This window comes from Giraffa tippelskirchi, chromosome 2 (assembly GCF_054371585.1).
Source record: "Giraffa tippelskirchi isolate mGirTip1 chromosome 2, T2T-mGirTip1v1.2.pri, whole genome shotgun sequence".
Taxonomy (NCBI): Eukaryota; Metazoa; Chordata; class Mammalia; order Artiodactyla; family Giraffidae; genus Giraffa; species Giraffa tippelskirchi.
The window spans coordinates 141,763,152-141,788,963 of NC_137276.1; the positions used below are offsets into that span (position 1 = coordinate 141,763,152).

Below are 25,812 nucleotides of genomic sequence, written 5' to 3' on the forward strand. Positions count from 1 at the left end.
AACAAGATCCATTACTATTTGAAACAGACCAAAAGGGAAGTTATGTGAAGTTTTAAAAAAGGAATTTATTCCTGTCCTACAACTTTTCCTTCTAACAAGCCTTGACAATTGAACAAAAAGTGGAACTGTCTATAGTTATCTCATTTTTCTGAAAATAGCATAAAGGAATATTATAAAAATCCATATATATTTATAGGAATAGTTTTTCCCCTGACAACTCAGTGTCAACAACCAATAAGGAAAAATAATAGATTTGAAGTTTCCAACAAAGAAAATCATTTAACAAACAGCAACTTTATTATTACCGGCATGGTGTATTGTAAAACAAGTTTTAGGCTAATATTAAACTCAGTTAGGAGTTGATTTTAAACTGAGAGACTGAATTTAACCTGTTGATATCCTACTTCATTCCTCAGTGACTCCAAGTGGCTCCTATGATCAGTTTTCTAACTTACAACTTAAATTTGTTGTGGGGCAAATTTCTGAATGACTGAGGGAAAGAACCACAACACTGTCCTTTCCAGGCTTGACGAATTGGAAGGGGCACAAAGAATATGATTGTGATGCCAAATCTGGAGCTAGCACTTAGATGGAGGTAGCAATGGATTATGAAGCAGTGGATTCTGAGGGTGCAGCAGGTCTGGATGCTGAGGACTGGATGTGACAATGGAAGGCTTACAAAGGGCAATGCAGGCAGCAGGTCTGGAATTCAGAGATGTGGGAACTCAAGCTGTTTAGGTAGCAGGTTCTGGTCTTCCAACAAAAATAAATATCCTTTATATTGGGTAGGAAAATATTTTCTCCAGCTTCATGCTTCGTTGTTCATTGCTGAAACATGGAATATGCTGGAATATATTTATTGGTGCAACTAATTCTGGGATGGCCTGTCCAGACCAAGAAGGTAAGTAGTTGTACCTGGATTTCTGTGGAGTGAGGTGCCAAAGAAGGAAGCTGTTCTAGACCTCAGTTCTAAGGTCTTGATCTGCCTTCACTGCCTTTTGCAGGCTCCTAATTCGTGTATGAGTTTGCTAGGGCCGCCATTACAAAGTATCACAGACTGGGTGGCTGAAACAACATAAATTTATTTTATCATAGTTCCAGTGGCTAGAAGTCTGAGATCCAGGTGTCTGTAGGGTGGATTTCTTCTCAGACCTCTCCTTTGGCTAGTAGATGGCCAGGTACCTTCTTCTGTGTCTTCACGTTTTCCCCTCTGTGTGTGTCTGTATTCTGATCTCCTCTTATAAGAACATTGGTCATATTGGATTGTTGTTGTTCAGTCACGAAGTCATGTCTGACCCTTTGTGACCCCATGGGCTGCAGCATGCCAGGCCTTCCTGTCCCTCACCACTTCCTGGAGTTTGCCCAGTTCAGTTCAGTTCAGTTGCTCAGGCGTGTCTGACTCTTTGCAACCCCATGGATCGCAGCACACCAGGCCTCCCTGTCCATCACCAACTCCCTGAGTCCACCCAAACCCATGTCCATCGAGTCAGTGATGCCATCCAGCCATCTCATCCTCTGTCGTCCCCTTCTCCTCCTGCCCTCAATCTTTCCCAGCATCAGGGTCTTTTCAGATGAGTCAGCTTTTCTCACCAGGTGGCCAAAGTATTGGAGTTTCAGCTTCAACATCAGTCCTTCCAATGAATACCCAGGACTGATCTCCTTTAGGATGGACTGGTTGGATCTCTTTGCAGTCCAAGGGACTCTCAAGAGTCTTCTCCAACACCACAGTTCAAAAGCATCAATTCTTCGGCACTCAGCTTTCTTTATAGTCCAACTCTCACATCCACACATGACTACTGGAAAAACCATAGCCTTGACTAGACAGACCTTTGTTGGCAAAGTAATGTCTCTGCTTTTTAATATGCTATCTAGGTTGGTCATAACTTTCCTTCCAAGGAGCAAGCATCTTTTAATTTCATGGCTGCAGTCACCATCTGCAGTGATTTTGGAGCCCAGAAAAATAAAGACAGCCACTGTTTCCACTATCTCCCCATCTATCTGCCATGAAGTGATGTGACCAGATGCCATGATCTTAGTTTTCTGAACGTTGAGCTTTTGAGCCAACTTTTTCACTCTCCTCTTTCACTTTCCTCAAGAGGCTCTTTAGTTCTTCTTCGCTTTCTGCCATAAGAGTGGTGTCATCTGCATATCTGAGGTTATTGATATTTCTCCCGGCAATCTGATTCCAGCTTGTGCTTCCTCCAGCCTAGCGTTTCTCATGATGTACTCTGCATATAAGTTAAATAAGCAGGGTGACAATATACAGCCTTGACGTACTCCTTTTCCTATTTGGAACCAATCTGTTGTTCCATGTCCAGTTCTAACTGTTTCTTCCTGACCTGCATACAGGTTTCTCAAGAGGCAGGTCAGGTGGTCTGGTATTCCCATCTCTTTCAGAATTTTCCACAGTTTCTTGAGATCCACACAGTCAAAGGCTTTGGCATAGTCAATGAAGCAGAAATAGATGCTTTTCTGGTACTCGCTTGCTTTTTTGATGATCCATTGGATGTTGGTAATTTGATCTCTGGTTCCTCTGCCTTTTCTAAAACCAGCTTGAACATCTGGAAGTCCATGGTTCACATATTGCTGAAGCCTGACTTGGAGAATTTTGAGCATTCCTTTACTAGGGTGTGAGATGAGTGCAATTGTGTGGTAGTTTGAGCATTCTTTGGCATTGCCTTTCTTTGGGATTGGAATGAAAACTGACCTTTTCCAGTCCTGTTTTCCCAAGTTCGTATCAATTGCATAGTGATGCCATCCAGCCATCTCATCCTCTGACACCCTCTTCTCCTTCTGCCCTCCAACTTTCCCAGCATCAGGGATTTTCCCAAAGAGTTGGCTGTTTGCAGCAGATGCCCAAAATACTGGAACTTCAGCTTCAGCATTAGCCCTTCCAATGAGTATTCAGGGTTGATTTCCTTTAAGGTTGACTGGTTTGATCTCCTTGCTGTCCAAGGAACTCTCAGATGTCTTCCCCAGCACCATAGTTCGAAGGCATCAATTTTGGGCACTTAGCCTTCTTTATGAACCATCTCTCACATCTGTACATGACTACTGGAAAAACCATAGCTTTGACTATATGGACCTTTGTTGGCAAAGTGATGTTTCTGCTTTTTAATATACTGTCTAGGTTTATCATAGCTTTTCTTGCAAGGAGCTAGAGTCTTTTAATTTCATGGCTGCAGTCACCTTCTGCAATGATTTAGGAGTCCAAGAAAATAAAATCTGTCACTGTTTCCAATGTTTCCCTGTCTATTTGCCATGAAGTGATGGGACTGGATGCCATGATCTTAGTTTTTTGAATGTTGAGGTTTAAGCTAGCCTTTTCACTCTCCTCTTTTATCCTCATCAAGAGGCTTTTTAGTTCCTCTTCGCTTTCTGCCATTAAAGTGGTATCATCTGCATATCTGAGGTTGTTGATGTTTCTCCCATCTATCTTGATTCCAGCTTATAACTCACCCAGCTGGGCATTTCTCATGATGTGCTCAGCATATGATTTAAACAAACAGGGAGACAACAGACAGCCCTGTTGTACTCCTTTCCCAATTTTGAACCAGTCCAGTTCTAACTGTTGCTTTTTGACCAGCAAACAGATTTCTCAGGAGATAGGTAAGATGGTCTGGTATTCCCATCTCTTTAAGAGCTTTCCATAGTTTGTTGTGATCCATACAGTCAAAGGCTTTATATTGGATTAAATTCCATTTAAAGACCTCATTTTAACTTAATTACCTTTTTAAAGACCCTATTTGCAAATACAATCACCATCTACAGCCTGGGGTTAGGACTAACATATGAACTCTGCAGGGGACATGGTTCAGCCCATAACACTTCCTAACATCCAAATAGCCTTTCTGGTGGTCTCCCTGAATATTTTGGTGAAGGATATGTTGCTTTAAATTCTGGATCAAATAATTTTAGTGAAGGTATTTAATCCTCTACTTTGCTCCCAGAAAGGTATTAACAGTATCCCAGTAAGGCCAAGACAGAAGAAAACACTCTCTCCATACCATTTCTCTTCCAACTGCTGGCAGCTTAAGTGATGCTAGCAGAATAGCTTTGCTAAGCCATTGCACAGCAGGACAAGAAGACTCATGCCCAAGAGCCTACACCAGCTTTTTTTTTTTTTGCAAGTGGCAGAAGAGTGGTTTTCATATGACAGTTTGATCTGCTTGTTAAAGGCATTGTGCTCTTGGCTTAATGCTCAAGACATGGCATTCAGGCTTTCACAGTGTTCTCCACTCAGGAGGGTATATGCTGGAGCATGGCCTCCCTCTCTCTTCACTCAGAGTCAGTAGAATTGGGGTTCTTTTGTGGCTTCTGCTCTCCATCTTGAAGATGAGTAAAGAAGTGAGTGAGTGAGGGGCAGAGTGTGTAAGAATAAAATTGAACTTTCAATGGAGACACTTTCTCAGATGAAATTACTAGAGCCCCAAGAAGAAATATTGCAATGTAATTTTAAATATATATTTACATATAAAGTTTTAAACACATATATTTAAAATATAAATGTACACACACATATGTAACATTTCTGATATATTGTTGACTAATTTATTTTTGAAGTACCCTAGGAAAATTTAGCTTTAAAATACTTATTATTACTAAAATTATTATTATTTAAAATAGTGGGAATTTTTTATTGTTTTGGTTGGACACCAAAATATCAGGTTTTCATTTTGTGATGGTAGTAATTTAATAATTTAGAATTGGGCTTGTTTTTCATGAGCAATCTATGTCCATTTTTAAAAAAAAATTATTTTATTGAAGTAGGTGACACTGGTGGTAAAGAATCTGCCTACGATGCAGGAGCTGTAGGAGATGTGAGTTTGATCCCTGGGTGAGGAAGATTACCTGGAAAAGGAAATGGCAACCACTCCAGTATCCTCTCCTGGAAAATTCCATGGACAGAGGAGCCTGGCGGGGTACAGTCCATGGAGTTGCAAAGAGTGAGCAACGGCTTAGTGACTAAGCACATAGTTGATTTACAATGCTGTATTTCTGCTGTACAGTAAAGTGATTCACTTATATATGTATATATACATATACATTTTTTTCCATTTTCTTTTCCACTGTGGTTTAATCACAGGATATTGAATACAGTTCCCTGTGTTATACAGTAGGACCTTGCTGTTTATCCATTCACTATTATAATAGTTCACATCTGCTGATCCCAAACTCTCAATCCATTCCTCCCCGTACCTTCCTCCTCCAGTAATCACAGGTCTGTTCTCTATGTGAGTCTGTTTCTGTTTCATAGATAAGTTCATTTGTGTCATAAATATATATACATTATTTATTTATTTATTTTTGGCTGTGCTGTGTCTTTATTGCTGCATGAAGACAGCTGTCTTCATTTTCTTTAGTTGTGGAGAGTAGAGGGTACCCTAGTTGCTGTGTGCAGGCTTCTCACTGTGGTGGCTTCTCTTGTTGCAAAGCATGGGCTCCAGGGTTCGTGGGCTTCAATAGTTGTGACATGTGGGCTCAGTACTTCTGCCTCCTGGGCTCTGGAGCGCAGGTTCAATAGTTTTGGCACATGGGCTTAGTTCCTCCATAGCTTGTGGGATCTTCTTGGACCAGGGATCGAACTCATGTCTCCTGCATTGACAGGTGGATTTTTCACCACTGAGCCACCAGGGAAGTCCTGTGTCATATTTTAGATTCCAGATATTAGTGATATCATATGGTATTTGCTTTCTCTTTCTGACTTACTTCACTTAATATTATAATCTCTAGGTCCACCGATATTGCTACAAATGGCATTATTTCATTATTTTTTATGGCCAAGTAGTATTCCATTGTATATATTTACCACATCTTTATCCATTCATCTGTTGATGGACATTTAGTTTGCTTCCATGTCGTGGCTGTTGTGAATAGTGCTGCTATGAGCATAGAGGTGGATTTATTTTTTTGAATTGTAGCTTTGTTTGGATATATGCCCAGGAGTGGGAATGCTAGATCATATGGCAACTTTCTTTTTAGTTTTTTGAGGAACCTCCATACTTTTCTCCATAGTGGCTGCACCAATTTACATTTCTACTAGCAGTGCAGAAGAGTTTTCTCTTCTCCATACCTTCATCAGTATTTATTGTTTGTAGATTTTAATGAATAATCTAATGTGGGCAAACTGAAGATTTTAAATGCAAAGATTTTTAAAAAACTGGGATATTTTATAATAATGATAGATATTAAAATATAAACTTTAATTTACTTTTTACCACCAATCAAAGATTTTCCTTAGTTTTGAAAATAAAGAGATGAGAAATTGCAGCTTGTAAAAAAGAAAAAAGTAAGTGCACTGAAAATGAAGGCAGATTTCAAATGGTCATTTTTAACTTGACAAAAATTTTCTGCAATTGTGTCATTCTTTCCCAATGTGTGAGGTTTTCTGATGTCAATAGATGTCGCACATGTGCAGAGAATGGGGAGCACAATCAGTTTGCATGTCCTGCTGTTGTGTGCATTGCTATTAATTTTGCTTTCTTTGCTGCTACACAAAAAGAAGCTTTGAAATTAGGTGTTCACATTATTTGGGAGTCCTAATAACCTCAGATATGCAGATGACACCACGCTTAAGGCAGAAAGTGAGGAGGAACTGAAGAGCCTCTTGATGAAAGTGAGAGAGGAGAGTGAAAAAGTTGGCTTAAGGCTCAATATTCAGAAAACTAAGTTCATGGCATCTGGTCCCATCACTTCATGGGAAATAAATGGGGAAACAGTGGAAACAGTGTCAGAGTTTATTTTTTGGGGCTCCAAAATCACTGCAGATGGTGATTGCAGCCACGGAATTAAAAGATGCTTACTACTTGGAAGGAAGGTTATGACCAACCTAGATAGCATATTAAAAAGCAGAGACATTACTTTGCCAACAAAGGTCCATCTAGTCAAGGCTATGGTTTTTCCAGTGGTCATGTATGGATGTGAGAGTTGGACGGTGAAGAAAGCTGAGCGCCGAAGAATTGACGCCTTTGGACTGTGGTGTTGGAGAAGACTCTTGAGGGCCCCTTGGACTGCAAGGAGATCCAACCAGTCCATCCTAAAGGAGATCAGTCCTGGGTGTTCTTTGGAAGGACTGATGTTGAAGCTGAAACTCCAACACTTTGGCCACCTCATGTGAAGAGTTGACTCATTGGAAAAGACCCTAATGCTGGGAAGGATTGGGGGCAGGAGGAGAAGGGGACGACAGAGGATGAGATGGCTGGATGGCATCACCGGCTCAATGGACATGGGTTTGAGTAAACTCCGGGAGTTGGTGATGGACAGGGAGACCTGGCGTGCTGCGATTCATGGGGTCGCAAAGAGTCGGACATGACTGAGCGACTGAACTGAACTGAACTGAATAATTCTCTATTGTTATCCTCATGTTATCAAGTTTTAAAGCTTATAGTTATACAAACCAAGAGTGTATGTGGGCAGCTCACTTCCTCTACAAACAGTAACATAATAATTTATCGTTATACTTTAGCTAAGCCAAAAGAGCATTTGCTACTTCAGAAATCAACTTGGCCAGGATAATTGTAAACCAAGAAAGACCCAGAGAGATAGGGAAGAGAGATACTACATCAAGAATAAAGGAAAAGCAATGAAAGTAGTGGAAAAAGATGACTAGCAAAAAAGAAAAGAAACAAAATTTATCTCCTTCTTCTAAATCCAAGTGGGTTGATTCTTCCTGGTAAATTTTTAAGAGGACTTAAAGTGCCCAAGATAAATCTTGCAGTAACCATAAACCTCAGACATTTCCAGGATGATGGGATTATAAAAATCTCCCCCCTTTTTGCTGGAAGATTTGGATAAATTGTAACCTTTTAACTATGTGTCCAATGATGGTGGTTCAGTGAGTAGAATTTTTGTCACTGCTAATTAGAAAATGTGATAGAGTTATTATAGACTATTATCAAATTATTCCTTTAATGTTCCCATTATTGGGGTTGACCATAATTGCAGTAAATTGCTTTACTTACAGGATTAGATCTGGAAGGAATCTTGGGGATTTTCCAGTTCAATTCACTGATGGCTTAAGTGACTTGGAGAGGTATAAGTGACTTTTCTAAGGATTAACAGCTTTTTAATTTTATAGAATTTAGAATTAGGTTTTCAAATATTATATTTCACATTCTCTTTGGAAAATTATGTTTTTATTTCCTCAGCTTTATCCTTGTGTTTAAATACAGTCATAATAGGTATATCATCTTAAATTCTGAAGTATTTAATTTAGTTTTGCAGTATATGTGAGTACTACAGAACTTTAGAACATATATAGATCTATCTACCTACCTACCTACTTATCTCCTGGACAACTGGTTAGGCATTTTCCCTTGTAGTTAGGTGTGGCCATGTGGCTGAGTGCAGGCCAATGGAATGTAGGCAGGAATGATATTCTTTCCAAGTTTAGCCCATAAAACTTGCCTACTATGATCTTCTATTTTCTTTCCTTATCAGCTACCTAGGGAGGAAGACTTCCAGGATGTGGATGAAGATGGAGCTACAGGATGGAAGGAGTATGGGTTCTCCTGTTGCTGACTGGAGGATAATCAGCCAGGAACACCTACATTGGACTGTACTGTAAGTGAGAAATCAACATTTATTAAGTTACTGGAATTTTGGAGGTTTTTAAAACATAATTTAATTTATATATTGATTTTATTTTTTGGCTGTGCCCGGTCTTCATTGCTGTGTGGGCTTTTCTCTAGTTGCAGTGAGCGGGGGCTACTCTCTAGGTGTGGTGTGCTGGCTTATCATTGTGGTGGCTTCTCTTGTTGAGGAGCACAGGCTCTAGGGTGCATGGGCTCAGTAGATGTGGCACCCAGACTCAATAGTTGTGGTGCATGGACTTAGTTGCTCCATGGCATGTGGGATCTTCCCAGACCAGGGATTGAACCTGTGTCTCCTGCTTTGGCAGGTGGATTCTTTACCATGGTTCCACCAGGGACGCCATGGAGTTGTTTGTTGTAAGTTAGTCTACCTTAACACACAAACACTATTAAAGGAAAATTGGAATCTCTCTCATAATCCATTTTTTCTGCTAAGTCTTATGTATTATAAAAAAAAGTAAAGAAAATAGATATTTTAAGATGAAATAACTTCTCATTTAGCAGTGTGATAAATGTTTTTATATATCTTATTTTTTAATTTTCCTAAAGTCCATCTAAGTAAGTGGATTCATCCTAGTGGATGAATATTATGATTGTATTATTTTATCTTCAGTTGATACTATTAGATTCAAAGGAATCAATGTTATATTTGAAAGCTATAAATGATTGAGATGGGAATCTTTAGTCCTTAGTGGTTAATATGGCTCTTTGTTATTATATTAATAATGATGAAATTTGAAATGCTACCTAGGACTTTCTAGAAAACAGAAAAATAAAATTGTTGAACAATATTTTTCAAACATAATCCTTTTAAAGTATACATGAATTTAATTTGAAAGACTTCAACTTTCTTGAAATTTAGATTTAATCTAAAGAGTAGATTTTCTTAAGCAGCAGAATATCTTGCCTTGAGACTTACCTGTAAACTACTTCATAGTATCATTTAGAAACTAGCCAGGATTGAGATTTTTGTGATAATTTTATTAATATAATGATATGTCAGAATAAAATATGTCATAGTTTGCCCTGCCCTGATAATCAACATTTTAATGCAGAAATATTGCCTTGGATTTATGAGAGTTCTTTCATTAAGCAACTCTCATTGTAAGTTGTGTACTTTTCTAGTATAAAGGAATATTTGGCAGCTTTTCCATTACATTTATTAGCTCGGTGATATGAATGTTGTAAATATCTTCATGCAGTTTAAATATAAGTATTTAAATTTTTATCTGTGTTTCCTGGAAATTACCAAATATTGTATGAACAGGTTACTTGTACCAAGGAAAGCACATTTTTATATAGCAGTTTTGAATTCTCTACTTTGCAACCTGTCTTGTTTAAAACAATCACAAGAACTACCATTTTAAATTCTGAAATATTTACTTAGTTTTGCAGTGTATGTGAGTGCTATAGGATTTTAGAACATATAACTATATATGTATATGTATCCACATATTGTGTGTGTAAATGTATTCCACTGTTCACTGTCCAGTCTGGTTAGGGTTAAGGTTTTGATTATATATATGCCTCCATTAGCTGAGTAACTTCAGCACTTAGTGGCCAAAATTTACCCTGTATTTGTTTTTAATCATTTATATTTCACAGTAAAATTTTATTTCCGTGCCTCTTCAGCATGAAACAAAAGAGATGGAAAGGATGTAAGATATTATTTTAAGATCATTCAACTTTATAACCAAGGAAACTGAGGCTCTTGGTAGTTCTGGTGACTCACTTGCAGTCACAAAATTAGAGATGGAAGTAAGACAAGAACACAAGTCTCTGGAACCAGTGCTTTCTCTTATACTGAGAGAATTTTTATCTTTGTAAGTAGATTATTTCCTAGAATTATAAGATCAAGTATTGCTTTCATTTCCTTTTTTCATGACTGTTTTATTCCTGTCATCAAAGACAAGGATAATTTGACTCTGATGCTAACAAAGAAATAAATGGACCACATTAAGACTAAACCAGGTCAAGTTCCTCTTCACAACAGTAATCCTAACGTAGAGTATTCATCCTTCACTCCTACTGGCCACAGTAAGAGTGTTTTGTCTACAGGCTTCTAATTAGATTTAGGATATGCTATCAATTAGCATGCCTTTCTCAAAGAGAAACATTTACAGAAATTAAATGAAAGGCTTCTTAATGGGGAAGTCAATAATGTGCTTGGGTTGGTCTAACTTATTTAATGGCAAAGCACATATAATTTATAAATAGAATATAAAGTATGTTCTTGTACTAAAGACCCTGAATAATTTTCTGCTTGCACATTAGAGAAACACCAGCTGATAGAAGCTTAGAGCTACAAGTGTGGGTTTCAGCAGCCTCCAGACTGTTTAGGATGCCACAGAGCTTTTATTCTTGATGACTTAAAATGAATCACCAAAAGGTCTCACATGAGTACATAGCTGTATTACAGGTAATTATTTCATTACTGGGTATTACTAATGAGCTTTAGCTCCTGTGTTCAGTGGTAGATGCCAGTATGGTTTGGAACTCTTTTTTGTTGTGTGTTTCATCTCTATGCTTCATTTAGTTGTTTGAAAGTAGGTATTCCTTTCCCTAACCTATGTATGTTGTTTTTTGATTATATTTCTTGACTGGTGTTTCATAGCTGATTAATGGTGACATGGGGACAAGAACTTGGTAATGGGGTTTCCAGGCTTGTACTGCTTTTTACCAATATACATATTTTTTTATCTCTTGGGCCACTATGAAAGATAACTTTGAGTGGAAAAGTCAAGGACGCCCTTGGAAAAAAGGTATATTGTAGAAGAAGTTGAAAGAATCCAAGGATGTTTAACTTGGGGACAAGACGTCAGTTATATGAACTGACTCTGCCACCAGAGTGCAACCAGCTCTTGGACTCTGCCTGTGTAGATTTTTGTTTAATTCGTTGATAAATATGGAAAAACTGATTTTTGTTATTTGAATATGTTCACTGTACCTTGGCTGAGTGCTGTAGATAAATTATTCTGTTTATTTGTTGAGTCAGCACTGGAAAATAAGCATTATCATCCCACTTTACAGATGAGAAAACCTCACTCTTTATCTGTTATAACATGCAGTAGTTCACACTGCTACTTTGTGACAGAGCTGGGATTCAAGCCAGTTGTGTATCAGTCAGAGCCTTGTGTTCTGAGCCCTTTATGCCATGTGGGCTCATCAATGAAGTCTGTAGCCCCATTTGGCATTAAGATAGGATTACAAATATGAGAACCCTTAGTAGAAGGGAAAAAATTTTAGCAGAGCCTTCCAATGAAAGAACTACTTGTCTAGGGAGCTAACAGCTCCATGGCCCTGGAGGACTTAGGAGGGATTTTGATGTTGGAATCCAGTAATTGGGATCACAATGCCAAGTAGGGATGTGTCTTTATTGTGCTGGAATCTAGCACTCAAAGTAGTAGACTTTGGGTGGACTCCTCATCCTGGTCATTTCTTTTCTCCCTCAAGTTTCACCCTTGCCTGGGTACCATACACCTATTCTTCTTCATTCTTATATCTTTCATTTGCCTTTCATTAATCTTTTCTGGGCTGTAGCTCCTCACAGAGGGCCTTATAGTTTAGAAGACAACAGGTTGCAGGAAGATGATTAATATGGGGCAAGTGCCCTTCTATATGGGCTTCCCAGGTGGCTCAGATGGTAAAGAATCTGCCTGCAATAGAGTTTTGCTCCCTGGGTCGGGAAGATCCCCTGGAGAAGGATAGGGCTGCCCACTCCAGTATTCTTGCCTGGAGAATCCCATGGACAGAGGAGCCTGGCGGGTTATAGTCCATGGAGTCCTCCTATATATGACTTCTCATCATCGGGAAATCTCAGGAGGGGAAAAATTACATCTGAGAAATGCAACAGACCTGTCACAGTGTATGACATACACATATATAGACACTTCAGAGAATATTTGTATACCTACACACACTCTGTGACAACAGTAACAAAATCCAACTTCCAGTGATGTGAAAAGAAATGCAATGCTATCTTCAAGAGACCTGCCACTGTATTCCAGGTTACCTGTGTCCAGTCAAAAGTTTTCTCTCTGCTTTGTGTCATATGTTAATCTTAAAGCACACCAACCTCTACCTAATGAAAGATGAATGAAATGAAGAATTGCCATGTTAGTTATGATGTTTTCCATCCCTTTAGGGTTGGGCTTGAAACAGTTCTCCCAAGGTCTTTTGGAGGTTTTTGTCTCTCATAGGCTGTTGACTCCTGGTTTAGACTGTGCTGTATAAAATAGCACCTGTGCTTTTCTTGGATAAAAACAGATTAGTTTAACAGTTACTTTGTGATCCTGAGAGAAAGTATATCATGCCACACGTTAAAGGTTAACGTTTGAAATGCCAAGGTCTCATTATTTGGAAGAGGGGAAATTATGAAAAAGAAAATAATTCCACCAGGAACTGTAGCCCAGGTAGAACAGGCAATCTTCACAAATTAGTGAGGAAAGTACAATCATATGAATTCAAGAAAAGAGGAGAATCTATTTTTAATTGCTGTGCAATACCATCAAAAGGATGGCTGAATATAAATAAAAACATTAAAAGCTTTGCATTTTATAGATTATCTCATACCTGGGTGAACATAGCTTAAAAAATTTCATGATTTCATGGAATAGTTATTCCACATTTCCAATGCTAAAAAAAAACAGTGACCTCAATTTCTCTGCAAGCTTATAAATCAATAACCCATAAAATCTATGGGAAATATAAAAAATAACCATAAACTCCTCTAAAATTGGTTTTGCTCATAGCAATTTTTGATTTTCAGATGCAAACAAAAACAAAGAAGGAATCCACATGTTCACAAATTAGAACTGGAAGGCAAAGCCTCTATGTAAATAAAATAACCTCATGGCAACCTAGCAGAATAGCCACAGGATTTTTGGGAATCAAACAGTTATACCTAAATTTGTTCAAGTAAAAGAAGGCTCAAATTGCCTTAGATCTCTGAAACTCACATCATTCTCAAATGAAGGAAAATGAAAAGAAATTTAGAGGTTACTTTTTTTCTCCCCTACTTACTGTTGGAAACCCAAAAACCTTTTTAGGAGAGAAAAAAGAAAAGGAAAAGCTGACTCTATTTAATCACCTATGGATATTACTGCAAAACCAAACCAGCACATGAAAAAAAATATATAGTATATATATTATATATATATATATATTTCTGAAGAAGAGTGCTAAATAAATATTTCTCAGGAGTGGCTGAGGATTATTTTCTTGTTTGATATGATGCCACTCGTTTTCATTTTATTTTTAGCTGGAGGATAATTACTTTACAATATGTGTTGGTTTCTGCTATACATCAACACAAATCAGTCATAGGTATATGTATGTCTCCTCCCTCTTGAATCTCCCTCCCATCTCCCACCCCTTCCCACCACCCTTCTAGGTTTTCACAGAGCACAAGGTTTGGGTTCCTTGCGTTATATCACCTGAACATGCTCGATCTCCTCTGATGCCACTCTTTTCTATGAAGGTTGAAATATCAACCTGCAGATAGATAGGGCTGATGTACAAGTGTGCAGCCCTCTGGAGGCCACTTTCTAAGGCTATGTCCACCCGTTCTTGCATGATCTGGATGCCTGACATTGTTTTGGCAGGAGACAAAGCTGTTTGTTTCTCAGTGAGAACTAGGATTTCAAAGGCAGGAAAACTACTAAAAGGTGACACTCTGAGTAGATTTCACACTGAGGTGAAGTGATTGAGTGTTTGACTCATTTTTTTCAAAGAAAGCTTTGGCTTTTGACATGTACATGTGGGATAGAGGAGGGGGGGATGGTGTGGGAAGAAAGGAAGGATGGGGCGGGTGAAAAACAACCTCAGCTGCTTGGCAGTCTTGTCAAATCAATGCCATCACACACACACACACACACACACACACACAGTACCGATATGTACTGCATATATGTGTGTGTGTGTATATATATATGTGTGTGTATATATATATATAGTTCTGATATGTATGCATGAATTTAATATATATATATGGTTCAGGTTCCTTCCTCCATCCCTCTCTCCTTCTCTCTCTTCCTTCTTCCTTTCTTTCTTTACTTTCTTTCTTCCTTCTTAGACCCTGGGATACTCACAGAACATCAATAGAACTATATAAACAGAAAATAATGTCATGGTCACTATCTCCTTCACGAAAACACTCAACCTTGGATCAAATACATGCCTAAATCACATCTTTCATTTACAAGTGAACCTCTTCTACTGGCATACTACCTCAAATAGCATCAAAGCAAAACGAAACACAGGCAGCGTTTAACAACGCTGGTAACCATAGAAACATATCATTAAAGAATATATAAACAGAAATGAATAATTAGATGAGAAATTCATTTCTACATTTATCTTTTTTTCCAAGACCCAGGAAAAGAAGCTCTCTTTTACCTCTCATCTCAATTTGGACATTTCCTCTTTAGCCTGTCATCTAACTGAAGAATACAAGAATTCATAAAATGAGAATTGTCATATTGCCTAGCTTAGTGGACAGATCTCTTTGTAAGCAAGTGACTAAAAAATATTACAGTCCCATTGTGGCCTCGATGTAGAACTGAGTGCAGGAAAGGATCCTGAGGAAGCCATGGAGTCTGCTTTTGGGATAGGAGGGCAGGAAAACCTGACTTACATTGTGAGTAAGGGGCAAGAAGGGGAGAGCAGTTGTTGATCTTTAAAAATGGGAAGCACAGTTTGCCTCACTTACTGGAGGCTTCTATCATATATAGAGGAAAGACTGAAGGGGTCAGAAATCTGGGGCTTATGGGTTATATCAGTTGCATTGTCAGATAGGCAGCATCACTTGTGCAGGTCATCTGCCACTGTACCTTCACACTTAGGGAAGCCCTACATAAACTTTATTGTAGATTAAGTTGGTCATTAACTTTAAAAGTTACTGATGGTCTTGGAGACCATCTAGCCCACCGTTGTGCAGTAGAATCACCTAGTAGCGGGGCAGTAGGAAAATACGTTTTTCAGGATCTCACCCAACTCTGGGGAATCTAATACTTCGAATGTTTTCCCAGGTGCCTCTAATGCAGTGGTCACTAGACCAGTGTTAGGTCAATGTTTAACCATTGACCTAACCCAACTTCCGCATCATATAGTAGCAGAAACTAAAAGTCTAGAGTGCTATGGTAGACAGAGTTGCTGGTCTTGATTTCTCCCCTCTCTATAGCAATATCCTGGGGCTTCCCTGATCCCGTGGACAGGCTCCTGTCCCAGGAGACTGACGGGCTATAGTCCATGGGGTCGCAGAGAGTCAGGCACAACTAAGCACAGCACAGCTATACCAATATCATGTCAACAGGGTTGTCATGACTTTTCAGTAAGCAGAAGAATCTAACTCCTTGTCCTTGGGCTTAAGCACATGGTTTTCTTTGACTAAAGGGATGTTAGCAAACAAGGTATGGGCAGAGGTTTGAAATGTTCTTATATGGTTTTGCTTTCTCTCTTAGAATCCTGCATTTTGCCATAAGAAAGAGACATCAGGTAGCCATTGGTCTAAGGAGGATGAGACACGTGGATCATTCTTGGGCCTCTCTGCAGCTTAAAGCTAAGCATAACCAAGCCCAGCCTAGATCAGTCAAACTCAAGCTAACCTGCTTATTATTATAAGTCAGAGTTTTAGAGTGATTTGTTACACAGCATTGTTGTAGCAGTAGCTGATTAATACAGAAATGAAGTGACTTATCCAAAGTTGAATCCTAGCATTGGACCTAGAAGTTGTATCTTGTGAGTCTGAGGTTTGCCTTGGTTCTACTGCTCTGAATTACCTGCTTCCCTTTGCTTCCTTTCCTTCACAGAGTTAAGCACAACACATCCTTTGCCAATATGAGGTCCTTCTGCTTGGTCTGCATTCCCTATATTCCAGGGCATTGTCACCTTTCCTCATCAGAGCTTACCTTTCCTTCCACATCTTGTTCCCTCAAGTTCCTTCTGTTTTCATGTTTCCAAAGAGACTAGGAAAGTCTCAGACTAATGCCCACAATTGTGTCACCCTTTAGTGAGTTAAACACTTCCAGATAAAATTTTTGTTTCATATTACTAGGGGATGACTAGAGCCTTTATGCCAAATGGTTGGAATTTAAGCATAATATATGGCAATTCATAGGGAAAATATTTTTTAGGTGAGTGGTTTTGGTGTTTCTCAGATGATATCTAATCCAAATACTGTATACCCTGGGTTATTCTCAGAAGTTCCTTGTTCAAATATTTTATAAACTCTCTGCCTGACAGGTCAAATAAATAAATAAATAAACTATAAATATAGGCCGCTTAAGAGAAATGCTCATGTGGTATTTCTATTTTGTTCCTTCTGTGGAAAATTTTTTCACAGGGAAGCAAATCTTTGGAGAGAACACATTTTTTTTTTCTTCTCCAGAATATGTAGGTGTTTTGTTAAAGATAATAAAAAATTTTGTGGTTCCTTGACATTACTTTGCCTATAATTTCATGTTGAAGATTTTATTTTTATTCTGAGGTTGAGAAATCATAAGTTTTTATTAGGTAAATGACTAATATTGGGATGATTTTGCAGTATCAAGAAGAAAAAGAACAGGAGTGAAAAAATTACTCCGAGAGATCAGCTTTTATTCAGTATAAAGATATCCCACATCATTCTCTGATTAGCCAGAGAAATCCATTAGATTGTTGCTACCCTGATCACCACTTTTGAAAGAAGAAGCTAATAGCTAAAACCTTGGAATTTGCATGAAGACATCTGTGAACACAGAAACCAATGAGACAAAGGACTCTTGGAAAACTGCAACCTTCTTGAAATATTCTGATGAATCCCAAACTCAACTATACCACAGAAGTTGTCTGCAACTCTGAACTTAACACACACACACACACACACACACACACACACATTTGTTGAAATAGCATAAGCAACTGAATTTTAAAACTGCATACAAAATAACTATACAAAAATATTATCTTTTTTTGGCCTGAGTTTCATGTCAAACTTTAATGGTACTTTGATGGTATTGTGGAAGAAAAATAGATTAAGAAATGATGTCTAATTTAAGTACTAGGGGTTTTTTTTGGTAAATATTTTGTGCTAGAGTATATACTTTTGATGACAAGGTGATGTCTATTTTGCTCACTGCTGTATATCCAACGCCTAGCGTGGTGTTTAACACACAGTCACTAATAAGTGCTCGATAAATAGATGCTCACTGAATAGGAATGACAAATACAATTTGAGAGTAAAGGAGAAAGCTACCCACTAACTTAGGAGGAGTCTGGAGACACTGCAATGGAAAGATTTCAAGCTTGAATGGCTGCAGTGCAGTCTTGGGAGGCACTATATGACACTAACATTTTGGGTGCTATTTTTTGCTTTGAGCGCTGGAAGCAGTAAATGTCTCCTGTTAGGCCCAACACCAAAGAGAAATAGGGCTGTTGCAAAGAGAAGGAGCAGTGCAAGAGTCTTATCCTATGGTCTTTGAACCCCTGAAAGCCATGGAAGGGTTTTAGGGGATCACAGATGGTGCACTGTCTTCCTCCAGCACGTGCCTGGGGAAAATCTTTTGTCTCTCAGTGCAGCCAGCTCCTGATCTTGTCCTTTGAAAGGAGACTTATTACACCAAAGAAATATTCCTTTTTTGGTGAGCCCTCCTTGGAAACCATTTAGGCCATTGATATCTTTAGGATGGTGCACATTTCAATGCCAAGCACAGTTTGGATTGGATGGGGAGTCTTGGCATCTCTGCACAGGTGGAGGACCCGAGATGCTGGCAGTCTCAGCTTCTGCTGCTTCACTGAGGAGAGATGCTCCACATGTCAGCCTTTTTACATGGGCTGTGTTAGTGTCAGCAGCCCTTCCAGCAATCCCCAAAGAGGTCTTTCCACTGCTGTGAAAGTCTTCAACTTCCTCAGAGCCAAGAACTCGAATCAGTGCCTTTTCAGTAAACCTTTGTCAAGATACAGGAGCACACCACGAGGTTCTTTCCTACTAGAGAAGTTTGTTGGCAATCCAGAGAAGAGATTGAGGAGAGATTTGATTTGGTTAATTCTTTTAAATTTTTTAAGAGAAAAGAAAGCCCCTTCTTAGAACAAATTGAATGTGAGAAGTTCATTCCAGGACTAGCTTTATAATGGCTCATATCTTCATCACAAAAATGAGACAAACCTTTTGACTGAAATGTTGAATTTGCTGTCAGAGATTCTACTGAAGAACAATTTTTTTTTTTTATCAAGCTGTTATTCTAAATGAGGTGGCTCATTTAGATAGAAATCTGAATTTTCTAATACTGGAGGTGAGACTGACAAAGTCTTGAGTGTTTCTAGGGACAAAAAAATCTATAGAAACTCTGCAGATGGCTTATCTATGATGAAGGTCACTCTTTGTCTAGATGAAATTAAAATTGAAACAAATTGGTGACGTAGATATCCTTGATAATATGAAGTTAATAAAGATAATCTCATAGACTTGAGGACAATGATGTAATATGAATTTTGGTATTTCTTGATGCGTGCTCCGTATGAGATACTGTGAGCTACAGGAGCTCAGACTCCATTTGCTATCAGAGATTTCGTGAATCAGGATTTTACCTCTTACTGCCATTAAGAAGAAACACTGACATTGCTGCAATGTCAAATATGATGTATCAGTTTATTCCAAAAAAAGTGTACAACTTTCTTACAACCGTGAGAAAGCCATAATTCCCTGTCATTGATGTTTTAACAACTATGTGTAGATCAATTTCCAATGCAATGAGATAAAAAGCACATTTTTTTTCCTGTGTATGTGTTTCTGAATATTGTTTCTAGGTGGAATCTTGTCAATTGAATGAGATTCTCAAAGGGGTTGTGGCTCAAAGAGAGAAAGAATTTAAAAAGAACAGTCAAGGTGGGGAATGAGCTGACCAGGCAGCTTGCCCCCATTTAGTGGGGTTTCTCTGTACTCGTTTCATGGGAGTTCTGAAACAAAATTAGCTGTTACTGCCTTTTCTCACTCCGCTTTGCTGAGTGATGCAGACCAGAGTTGGCTCTGTTCCTCATATTGCAGAAGATAAAGCTGCACACAGGATAACTCATGTGTTTGAGAGCATGGCTGAAAATAAAGGTGAGAAAACAGGAAAAGGAAACAGGAATGGAAGAGGAACACTTGTTTGTTTTTACATTTGTTGATGCTATTCAATCTAGCTCTGCTTCAGATGCTATTCAATTTAGCCCTGGATCTAACAGGCAGGGGGCTTGGGAGATAGACTAGAATTTACTCTTCCGGTTCTTCTTGGAATAATTTTATTACTTTAGGAGCAATATATGAATACATATGTGTCACTACTTTAAAATGGCTGGACTAGGGACTTTCTGTTTTGCTAATTAGTTTGGAATTATGAAGTTGTGAAGTTTAGGGGTGTTTAAGACGGGGAGAATGACTGATAACAGAAGATGAGTGTCAAGTTGTAGAAGAATGAATGCAGGTACAGTGTGACAAGTTATCTCCAGCCCTCTTCACCTCTGAAGAAGTGATTGTTCAGACACTTAGTCGTGTCCGACTCTTTGCCACCCCATAGATGGCAGCACGCCAGGCTCCCTGTTCTTCACTGTTTCCCAGAGTTTGCTCAAACTCATGTCCCTTGAGTCGGTAATGCCATTCAACCATCTCATCCTCTGCCGCCCCCTTCTCCTCCTGTCCTCCATCTTTGCCAGCATCAGGGACTTTTCCAATTAGTTGGCTCTTTGCATCAGGTGGCCAAAGTATTGGAGTTTCTACTTCAGCATCTGTCCATCCAATGAATATTTGGGGTTGATATCCTTTAGGATTGACTAATTTGATCTCTTTGCTGTCCAAGGGACTCTCAAGAGTGTTCTACATCACTACAATTTGAAAGCATCAATTCTTTGGCATTTAGCCTTCTTTATGGTCCAACTCTCTCATCTGGCCATGATTACTGGAAAAACCATAGCTTTGACTATATGGATCTTTGTCGGAAAAATGATGTCTCTGCTTTCTACTGCTGTCTAAGTTTGTCATAGCTTTTCTCCCAAGAAGCAAGTGTCTTTTAATTTTGTGGCTGTAGTCACCATCTGCAGTGATTTTGGAGCCCAAGAAAATAAAGTCTCTCACCATTTCCACTTTTTCTCCATCTATTTGCCATGAAGTGATGGGACTGAGAACCCCATGAACAGTATGAAGAGGTGATACTATTATAGAATAATGGGGGCGAACACTTTTAATGAAAGCAACATATCCCAGTATGAGCTGTCACATAGTGTAGAGCTTTATGCATTTTTTTCCTGTTGAGCTGATGATATGAAAAATATTCCTAATACAATTGAAAGCCGTTCTTGAGCTCACCAAAGCAAAGATGTGTTCGTCTGCATCTGAGAGTTTGTAAGTTGACAGACTGTGTGAGTAAGTTTAGACTTGTTCTTAAGTTTTTACATTCTGAAATTTTCAATTTCCTGTTGAACAGCTCTAAAAGAATAACTGACCAGAATGGTAGAGATTTTATGTGGTTGAAAGGCAGATAAATCATAACTTCTTCATTTATGAAACAGTGAAAATAGCCCCCGTCTCTTCAGGCTTAATGGACAGCTACTAACGCACATGCAGACATAATTTCTAGTCTGTGATGTTTGGGGCATTCTTATATCAAACACTTTGATTGCCATGGTGCTTTGGGACGGACTTGTCTTTAAAGTTAACATGGACTGCATACTCTCTGGCAGTGTTCTACAAGCCTCTTTTGATTTAGAACAGACCAAGGTTTGGGGAAAGATATATGCATTTGAATGAAGATCAGGAAGAGACTGGTGAGCAGAAGGAATTATGTAACTATGGAGACACTGGTGTGGAGTGCTCATGTTGGAGCAGGTTAGAGGGGTTTTGTTTATGGAACTTATCTGCAGGATGTTTTCTAGTCATGTTATTTTTTTCCTTAAACTTTGTAACTTATGTGTGTTTTTTATTGATATATAGTTGTACAATATTTTATAAATTACAAGTGTACAATATAATGATTCAAAAATTTTAAAGGTTGTACTCCATTTATAGTTATCATAAAATATTTACTGCATTCCTGTATTGTATATCATTGTATCTTATTTTATACATAGTAGGTTGCATATTTTAATCTCCTTGCCCTATATTTCTCCTCCCCTTTTCCCTATCTTCACTGGTAACTGCTGATTTGTTCTCTATATCTGTGAGTCTGCTTCTTTTTTGTTATCTTCACTAGTTTGTTGTATTTTTAAGATTCCACATATAAGGGACATCATATAGTATTTGTCCTTCTCTGCCTGACTTATTACACTTAGCATAATATCCTCCAAGTCCGTTCATTTTTGTTGCAAATGACAAAATTTCATTCTTCTTTGTGCTGAGTAGTATTTCATTGTATATGAGTGCATGTACACACACTACATCTTCTTTATCCACTCATCTATTGATGGACACTTAGGTTGCTTCCGTATCTTGACAACTGTAAATCATGCCTTTGTGAACATTGGTGTGCATGTATCTTTTTGAATTAGCATTTTTGTTTTTGGATATAAATTCAGAAATAGAATTGCTGGATCATATGGTAGTTCTATGTTTAGTTTTCTGAGAAAACTCCATACTGTTTTCCACAGGGGCTATACCAATTTACATCCCCACTAACAGTGTGGGAGGTTTCTCTTTCCTCCACATCCTCACCAACATTTTTTATTTGTGGTCTTTTTGATGATAGCCATTCTAACAGGTGTGAGGTGATAGCTCATTGTGGTTTTGATTTCCCTGATAGTTAGCAATGTTGAGTGTCTTTTCAGGTACCTGTTTGCCATCTGCATGTCCTCTTTGGAAAAATGTCTTTTCAAGCCTTCTGCCCATTTTTAAATCAGATTGTTTTCTTTTTTGATGTTAAGTCGTATGAGCCGCTTATGTATTTTGGATATTAACCACTCATTTGTTATATCATCAGTAGGTTATGTGACATCATATTTGAATGTCCCTGAAAATATGAGATTTTAGAGCTAAGATGGGCTTTAAGAATAAACCTCAAATCCCTTGTTCTTAGTTCAGTTGCTCAGTCATGTCCAACTCTTTGTGGCCCCATGGACTGCAGCACGCCAGGCTTCCCTGTCCATCACCAACTCCTAGAGCTTGCTCAAACTCATGTCCATTGAGTCGGTGATGCCATCCAACAATCACCTCTTATTTTCTAGCTGAAGCCCCTCTGGAAACTAGCCTGCTATAGGTTAGATGTTGGTGTTAGAGCTTGAACTGAGTCATATCTGACTTCCAGATGAGGGCCCCTTTTTCAGTATATCAAGTTGCTTCAAATTAAAGGAGAAAAAGAATACAAAGACAGATATGTTTTTTATTATCTTTTATTAATGCAAAATAGTAAAATAATAGCATTTGTTTTATTCCTTTTTTGTATAGCAGGTACTTTTTGGTAAGAGGAGATTTTTTTTTTAATTTGCCTTAAGTAAAATAGGGATATTAATACTATTTGAAAGCTGAAGAAGACAGACAAAATTCATTTATAAAAATTTCAAGCTCTTAATTTATTTTAGGCTATACCAACATTGGATCTATTTTTCCCTTGTTCAGTGTAGAAAAAATATTGGATGCTCAATATGTGTTTTTTTAATGAATGAATAAATTAATCAAGCATTCATTTGGAACCTAGTAAATGTCAGGTCTGCTGAATATCACCTAACCCTCAAGATTCAACTGCTTTCCCAGCTTTCTTCAAAAACCTCTGAAATGCTTTTAAAATAACCTTTTTCTTTTACTATAGGTTTCCCTAGTGGCTCAGATGGTAAAGAATCTACCTGCAGTGCAAGAAAACTGGGTTTGATCCCTGGATCAGGAAGATCCACTGGAGAAGGGAATGGCTACCTACTCCAGTATTCTTGCCTGAAGAATACCATGGACAGAGATCCTGGCGGGCTACAGTCCATGGGGTCTCAAAGAGTCAGACATGGCTGAGCGATTAACACTTTCACTTTCTTTTAATATAGCTATGTAGTAGATATTATTTGCTTATTTTCCACATCTGGCAATTCTTTACAACTATTTGCTTACATACATACAAGTAACTCATAAGGGATTTGATCTAGGTCATACCTGAATGGTCTAGCGGTTTTCCCTACTTTCTTCAATTTAAGTCTGAATTTGGCAATAAGCAGTTCATGATCTGAGCCACAGTCTGCTCCTAGACCATTCAGGTATGACCTAGATCAAATCCCTTATGAGTATACAGTGGAAGTGAGAAATAGATTTAAGGGACTAGACCTGATAGACAGAGTGCCTGATGAACTATGGACAGAGGTTCGTGACATTGTACAGGAGACAGGGATCAAGAAAATCCCCATGGAAAAGAAATGCAAAAAAGCAAAATGGCTGTCTGAGGAGGCCTTACAGATAGCTGGGAAGAGAAGAGAAGCGAAAAGCAAAGGAGAAAAGGAAAGATATTCCCATCTCAATGCAGAGTTCCAAAGAATAGCAAGGAGAGATAAGAAATCCTTCCTCAATTATCAGTGCAAAGAAATAGAGGAAAACAACAGATTGGGAAAGACTAGAGATCTCTTCAAGAAAACTAGAGATACCAAAGGAATATTTCATGCAAAGATAGGCTCGATAAAGGACAGAAATGGTATGGACCTAACAGAAGCAGAAGATATTAAGAAGAGGTGGCAAGAATACACAGAAGAACTGTACAAAAAAGATCTTCACGACTCAGATAATCACGATGGTGTGATCACTCACCTAGAGCCAGACATCCTAGAATGTGAAGTCAAGTGGGCCTTAGAAAGCATCACTACGAACAAAGCTAGTGGAGGTGATGGAATTCCAGTTGAGCTATTTCAAATCCTCAAAGGTGATGCTGTGAAAGTGCTGCATTCATTATGCCAGCAAATTTGGAAAACTCAGCAGTGGCCACAGGACTGGAAAAGGTCAGTTTTCGTTCCAATCCCAACGAAAGGCAATGCCAAAGAACGCTCAAACTACCGCACAATTGCACTCATTTCACACGCTAGTAAAGTAATGCTCAAAATTCTCCAAGCCAGGCTTCAGCAATATGTGAACTGTGAACTTCCAGATGTTCAAGCTGGTTTTAGAAAAGGCAGAAGAACCAGAGATCAAATTGCCAATATCCGCTGGATCATCGAAAAAGCAAGAGAGTTCCAAAAAAACATCTATTTCTGCTTTATTGACTATGCCAAAGCCTTTGACTGTGTGGATCACAAGAAACTGTGGAAAATTCTGAAAGAGATGGGAATACCAGACCATCTGACCTGTCTCTTGAGAAACCTGTATGCAGGTGAGGAAGCAACAGTTAGAACTGGACATGGAACAACAGACTGGTTCCAAATAGGAAAAGGAGTACGTCAAGGCTGTATATTGTCACCCTGCTTATTTAACTTATATGCAGAGTACATCATGAGAAACGCTGGGCTGGAAGAAACACAAGCTGGAATCAAGATTGCCGGGAGAAATATCAATAACTTCAGATATGTGGATGACATCACCCTTATGGCAGAAAGTGAAGAAGAACTAAAGAGCCTCTTGATGAAGGTGAAGGAGGAGAGTGAAAAAGTTGGCTTAAAGCTCAACGTTCAGAAAACTAAGATCATGGCATCTGGTCCCATCACTCCATGGGAAATAGATGGGGAAACAGTGGAAACAGTGTCAGACTTTATTTTTTTGGGCTCCAGAATCACTGCTGATGGTGACTGCAGCCATGAAATTAAAAGACGCTTACTCCTTGGAAGGAAGGTTATGGCCAACCTAGATAGCATATTTAAAAGCAGAGACATTACTTTGCCAACAAAAGTCTGTCTAGTCAAGGCTATGGTTTTTCCAGTGGTCATGTATGGATGTGAGAGTTGGACGGTGAAGAAAGCTGAGCGCCGAAGAATTGATGCTTTTGAACTGTGGTGTTGGAGAAGACTCTTGAGGATCCCTTGGACTGCAAGGAGATCCAATCAATCCATCCTAAAAGAGATCAATCCTGGGTGTTCATTGGAAGGTCTGATGTTGAAGCTGAAACTCCAATACTTTGGCCACCTCATGCGAAGAGTTGACTCATTGGAAAAGACCCTAATGCTGGGTAGGATTGGGGGTGGGAGGAGAAGGGGACGACAGAGGATGAGATGGTTGGATGGCATCACTGACTCGATGAACATGGGTTTGGGTAGACTCCGGGAGTTGGTGATGGACAGGAAGGCCTGGCGTGTTGCAATTCATGAGGTCGCAGAGAGTCGGACA

General features: G+C 38.7%; 1 protein-coding gene across 1 annotated transcript in view; it reads right to left on the minus strand.

Moving 5' to 3' along the window:
• SPATA16 (spermatogenesis associated 16) overlaps positions 1–25,812 on the minus strand; it is a 252,946-nt gene that overhangs the window by 62,108 nt on the left and 165,026 nt on the right. The gene's annotated exons all lie outside the window — the stretch shown is intronic.